Source organism: Macrobrachium nipponense, chromosome 1, assembly GCF_015104395.2.
Source record: "Macrobrachium nipponense isolate FS-2020 chromosome 1, ASM1510439v2, whole genome shotgun sequence".
Lineage (NCBI taxonomy): Eukaryota > Metazoa > Arthropoda > Malacostraca > Decapoda > Palaemonidae > Macrobrachium > Macrobrachium nipponense.
The window spans coordinates 29,833,520-29,839,370 of NC_087200.1; the positions used below are offsets into that span (position 1 = coordinate 29,833,520).

A 5,851-nucleotide genomic window follows, 5' to 3' on the forward strand; every position below is an offset into this window, starting at 1 on the left:
AATAAGCTTATATCTGTAAGTGTCCGGTTCAGGAATTTCATCCTTAAACACCAGTGGTAGAATGTTTGTAGGAGTAACATTAATGTGTACACAGCAAGTACAAACTTACTTAAAAAGCCGTTTCGATCTCCAGAACAACATCCAACCTGACTTGTGCCTTTACAATCTAGGACATGTCAAATTCAGCCTTAAACGAAAGAAGAAGAAAAAAAACACAGAAACCGGTTTTGTGATTACGAAACAGGTTCAACCCCCAACTTCAAAGGCTGAACCCCAGAGGTTGGAGCAAGGTTGTATCTGGGCCATTTCCCTCCTCCCAACCAAACCCCATCCAACCCCACCTTTACATCTCTCTCTCTCTCTCTCTCTCTCAAATGCCACTTTTAACTTTCGTGCAATTGGTCGAGAGATTCAGATGAGATTGGTTGTTAGATATTTAGTGGAACGTTTGTCCAGGTTATGAGAAACAACATATTGACACAAAACTCAGGGACTGGCAGGAAGGAAAGTTTGTATGTGTTCGTGCGTGTTTGCGCGAGTGTGTCAGGATTATAAGCTTTCATTGAAATCAAGTATACTCACCATTTACAGTAAGTTCTTACGTCCTTTAGACCATTGCTTCACCTCCCAGGAAATACTTACTCAGTGCTCACAGACAAAAGAAAAAAAAAACGCTAATAACAATTCACTTATAAGGCTTCTTTCGTCACCATTCTCACCAGGGACGAATTTAGTACTTAGTACATACCTTTTGTTAATTGTATAATATTGGGCGGCCCTTCAATATTCGGAGATACTTTAGTGGTTTAGATGTGCATTAACTTGAGATAGTTGAATTTTGATGTCAGGCTGACAGTAGGCAGAAGGTAAGGAAAAGTTCATCAGAAATACGATGGAAGTAGAATAGAGCTGATAAGACCAAACAGCTCTTTTTCTGGGACACTAGTTGACTTTCTCATGAATGTTTTCTTTCAAATTGATTTACTTAAATAGACGAACACGCAAAGATGGATTATATAGTTCAGAGGAAATATCATCCAGTTTTGAACTTTATTATGTGTGAATTTTAAAACAAATCTGCATTTATACATTAAAAAATCAAAAGAATCGTTCAAATCAATACCCTTTTTAAATTACGTTCCACTCAGACAAAGACAGATTCCCATAACGTAACAAAGGTGAGGAGCCAAGAACACACCCTCTAGAGTGACCCACCCTTTTTAGAACGATTGTTTTTTGTTTTACGGTTGTAGTTGGTCATAAACTCCTCGTGCCGTATTCTCCGCTCACTTTTGGAACCAGTCTGTGTTGTTCAACAACTCGATGAGGGACGTTTACCGAATTTTTTTTTTTGAAGAGGGGAAGGGGGGTGAGGGATGGCTCCCTGGTTCTGGAAATAATGTGAGTCCTTTCTCATCCTTCCAGTTTGATTTCAAAAATGCTCGGCTGCTTGCAATCGGAAGGTCACGGGTTGCTTTACGATCTGAGTCTCTCTCTCTCTCTCTTCTCTCTCTCTCTCTCTCTCTCTCTCTCTCTCTCACGCACACATAATTTAAGTGATGGCTCACAAGTTGTTTATCCTTGAGATACAATCATATAGGTGTTAATACTGTGCACCCAGAAGATGAATAAACAAATATCAATTTCCTGTCTGAAAATCTCAAAAATGTACCGCTCCCGGCAACTGAAATTTACTTAAGGTAAACATGATTGTGTCTGCATGAGAGAAATTATATATATATATGATATATATATATATATATATATATATATATATATATATATACACATATTGTATGTGTTGGATGTATATTTCCGTGCAAATTCATATGGATTTAGAACGTTTTCTCAAAATTTCCATGGTTACCACTAATTATTTCTAACCTAGTACTGGACTAGTAGTTTTATCTCTGTCTGTCTGTCTCTCTCTCTCTCTCTCTCTCTCTCTCTCTGTGTGTGTGTGTGTGTGTGTGTGTGTAGTGTGTGTGTGTGTTAGATGAATGAAGTGGCATCATCAAACTATAATAATAGAAAGTGAAATGGGACAATCAAACAACAAAACCACATTGATAAATATTATCCCTTCGAGCTGTTAAATTAGCAACAACATATTGTATGAATGTATTCAAAGAATGTAGAAGTATGGCAAGGGAGATAAAGGGCAGCATGAGATTTCTTAACTCCAAAGCATATTTTATAAGGAAGGGAAGAGGGAAGAAGTAAAGGTAGATAAAAAATAAATACAGAAATTTGGAGAACACAAATATTTAGAAGCACATACAGTTTCGGAGCGCCATTAAAACCAGCTACTGACGAGGGACCGTGACGCTGCGAAACTGTCCTAGCTTTAAATATATTTGTTCCCCAATTTGTGGTTGTTTTTTTTCAAACCTCAAAGGTCGATACGAATCTTTCTTCATAACGTTAGATGCATTTAATGGCATTTTCTTACATTCTTCGACGATCAGGATTTTAAATGCTTTATTCATAAGGTTATGTATTGCTCTTACCTTCATATTTGTTCCTGCATATACAACGTTCGCTGATGTTAAATATTAGTACCGTTCATTGATAGTTCTGTGGTAAAAACATTGAAATGATTTGATTATAAAGGCTACTGTAAACTATCAGAGGAAACCATTTATGGGATTCTTGAGCATCCGGTCAAATAGAAAAAAAACGAATAGTTGACATTTAAGACACACCCAAAGAACCAACAGCAGAGGGGGGAGGGGGGGAAGGTCTCTCTCTCTCTCTCTCTCTCTCTCTCTCTCTCTCTCTCTCTCTCTCTCTCTCTGGCTGTCTCAGTGGATCTGTATATCTCTCGCTCTGTCTGTCTGTCTGTCTGTCTCTGGCTGTCTCAGAGGATCTGTATATCTCTTGCTCTGTCTGCCTCTCTCTCTCTCTCTCTCTCTCTCTCTCTCTCTCTCTCTCTCTCTCTCTCCTTTACTTGAGAAGAAGACAAGTGACCTCACGGTGTACTACTGGGCGGATTCCTCTGCTCTTATGAAATATCAGCTACCTGGGTTACCTCACCATGACGCAAGTACAACAGTTATTCTTTGCTCTTCATTCAAAGCCGATAAAACTAATGGGGTTACCTCTCTCTCTCTCTCTCTCTCTCTCTCTCTCTCTCTCTCTCTCTCTCTCTCTCTCTCTCCTCTCTCTCTCTCTCTCTCTCTCTCTCTTAGGAAAAATATTTTTAATAGACCTATTTCTTTAACGATATTCTGAAAGCCATGAGATGTGTACACTGAAACTGGGATTAAAACTTTCAGTTACATATATTTTTTATTATTTATATTTACGCTGCCACATTTTGGACTGGAATTAACAACGGCTTGAAACTAAGTTTCAAGAACTGGAATTAGTTTCTTTTGGACTCTAAATATATTACTATTGATTTACATTTTATTCTCGTACCATGTATTATGTTCTAAGAAGAAAAAATATGCATAAAATGCGCTGGACAAGTATATTACATGTATATTACGGTAATATTTTAATGGGCTATTTAAACGTGAAAATAATTTCTCTTGAACTCTATATACTTTTGTTTATATATATCTTATATTTAGATGCCATGCTTTGTATACCATGAGGAAAAACTATACATAAAATTAACTCGACAAGGATATCACAAACTAGTTTTTACAATGATATTTTAATGATTTATTTTTGCCTCTGTGCCCTTTATTCACAACTAACCGCTGCAATTTTAACCACGTGACGTGTGGAGAAACCTTAGTTTCAGTCTCAACAAGGAGGGATCCGATCTCTAGCACACTCGGGACACGTGCAAGATTTTTCCCTCTCGCATAAGTTGTAAATATTGTATTCCTAAGTTTTAACGTAAATTAAGACGTGCTAAAATCTACAGTCAAATAGAACCTTGCTTCACCAACGATAATTTAAATAGATATGCTTTGTTTTATTAGAAATTATTTTTCTGTACTGTTTAACTTGAACACTATTTATTTTTTACATTTTCATTCTAATGGATAAATCATGAATGTTGTATCTTAAAATTCCTGTATCTTTAAATCAACGCAAAACACCTTTTTCAGACCATTTTAGGTTCTTACATAGACCTTTCCTACCCCCCAAAAGTGATAAAAACAAAGTAGTTTGTAGGCTTACTCCTCGAGTAAGCGAAAATTAAGTTATGAAAGGCACTCTCCTATATAAGATACTTAAGGATTTGAACCAATTCTAGGCGTTACAGAGAAGAAATCTTGGTGCATGTTAGGCTTCCAGCTCTAAACGTGATTATTCCACTTTCATTGAAGCACAATCATCGCTGACTGAAATAACCTTTGAAGAATATAAGTGTTGCCCGCTTCTTTTTCCGTCGCAGCCACACCTTTCGGTTTCTTTGTTTCTTCAGTCTGGACATCCTGTTTAGGTTTGTCCGCTTCTATCGTATTATTATTATCTATTATTATTAAAGCTCACAAAATATCATGGAACAAGCTTTAAAAAAACCAGTATTTTTCAAAAAAGTTTCCATAGACAATGGACAAGTTCAAAGGGAGAGGCAGTGTTTGGTTTATTTCAGACTGACGTCCCGTGTGACTGAGTCAACCATTAACCAAACAGAATTACAATGAATTACAAACCAAGATAGCAAATAACGAGTGATATCTTTATGTAAGAGCACGGTGTCTTGGCCATTGTTTATACACACACACCCAATCCACCCTTCCAAGCCAGTTTTTGTTCCCGATACTTATCATTGTTAACTTAAAAAATTCATTGCGAATTTGAATTCTCCCGGTACTTCTCGACAGTCGTTATTCTGCAGTTTCATCTCAGTGATGTAATCGTTCTTTGAGTTGTATTGCACAGACAAGACTTATTCATTCTAGATTTCGTAAAACTTATGGCCTACTTAGACCTAGTACAGCGCAGTAGTCCAATTGAAGCCAGACAATAGGTACTGTCCTGCAGAGATGCTGGGTCACTGACCTGAATTTAGAGATTCTTTTTTCTTCTTGGCATAATGAAACATTGACATCTGATATACAACTTGGCGGTGCGCGAATCACAGAAAGGTTAACCCAAATGATATAAAATATTACAAGATGGTTCTTTAAGTTAACAAGACAGCTGTGATTTCTACATCCGAATCGCGGCTATGACCTCGCGTTCTTGAGGTTATCTTTTGTATGTACTCTACTGTTTAAGTAATGTCAGGAACTCTTTTATTCACGGGATGAATTTCATATGTATATATTTTGTGAAAATGTACCTAATGTTTGTAACCCTTTTGTATAATCCTTTGAAACGAAATGAACACAATTTGTATAAATAAGTAAAATTATTTTGGATGTATATCACGTAATTTTTCTTATGTTTTGTTACATGAAATCATTAAAGTGTTTTCCACAAGACAACTATTTCTACCACACTCGCAATTAAACTAATGAATTAAGATGATCTCAGGGCATAAAACGTCCACAGCATTAATCAGTTCATATCTTTTTTGTAATACCTCTTTTATACTTTTACATAGCTATTCCTAGATCTTCCTCTCCTTTCTAACTCTTCTGGGTTAATTGTACACTATTTTCACTAACCTGTCAGCCTCCATTCTTTCCACCTTTGCAAACTATCTTAAAACACTCTGGTTCATCATTTCAACTATACTCAACTGTTTACCACTTCTAAATATCATCATGGTCTCTTTTGTAATTCTCCTTATCTCATAAATAGTTTGATAGGTTATCTCAGTAGCGTTATTTTTACGAGAACGGCCTGCTAGTTTTTTTTTTTTTACCTATTTGAGAATCACTTTTCTCTCACATCCCGCCATCGTCCAGTATAATTTCTCCAAAATCAACTAGAATTC

At 36.5% G+C, this 5,851-nt stretch overlaps 1 long non-coding RNA gene across 1 annotated transcript in view; it reads left to right on the forward strand.

Moving 5' to 3' along the window:
* Nucleotides 1-411: 411 nt before the first annotated feature.
* Nucleotides 412-5,851, forward strand: part of LOC135219200 (uncharacterized) — a 53,322-nt gene continuing 47,882 nt past the window's right edge. The window contains exon 1 of the long non-coding RNA XR_010315390.1: nt 412-590. This is a non-coding gene — a long non-coding RNA (uncharacterized LOC135219200). The remainder of the gene's footprint in view (nt 591-5,851) is intronic.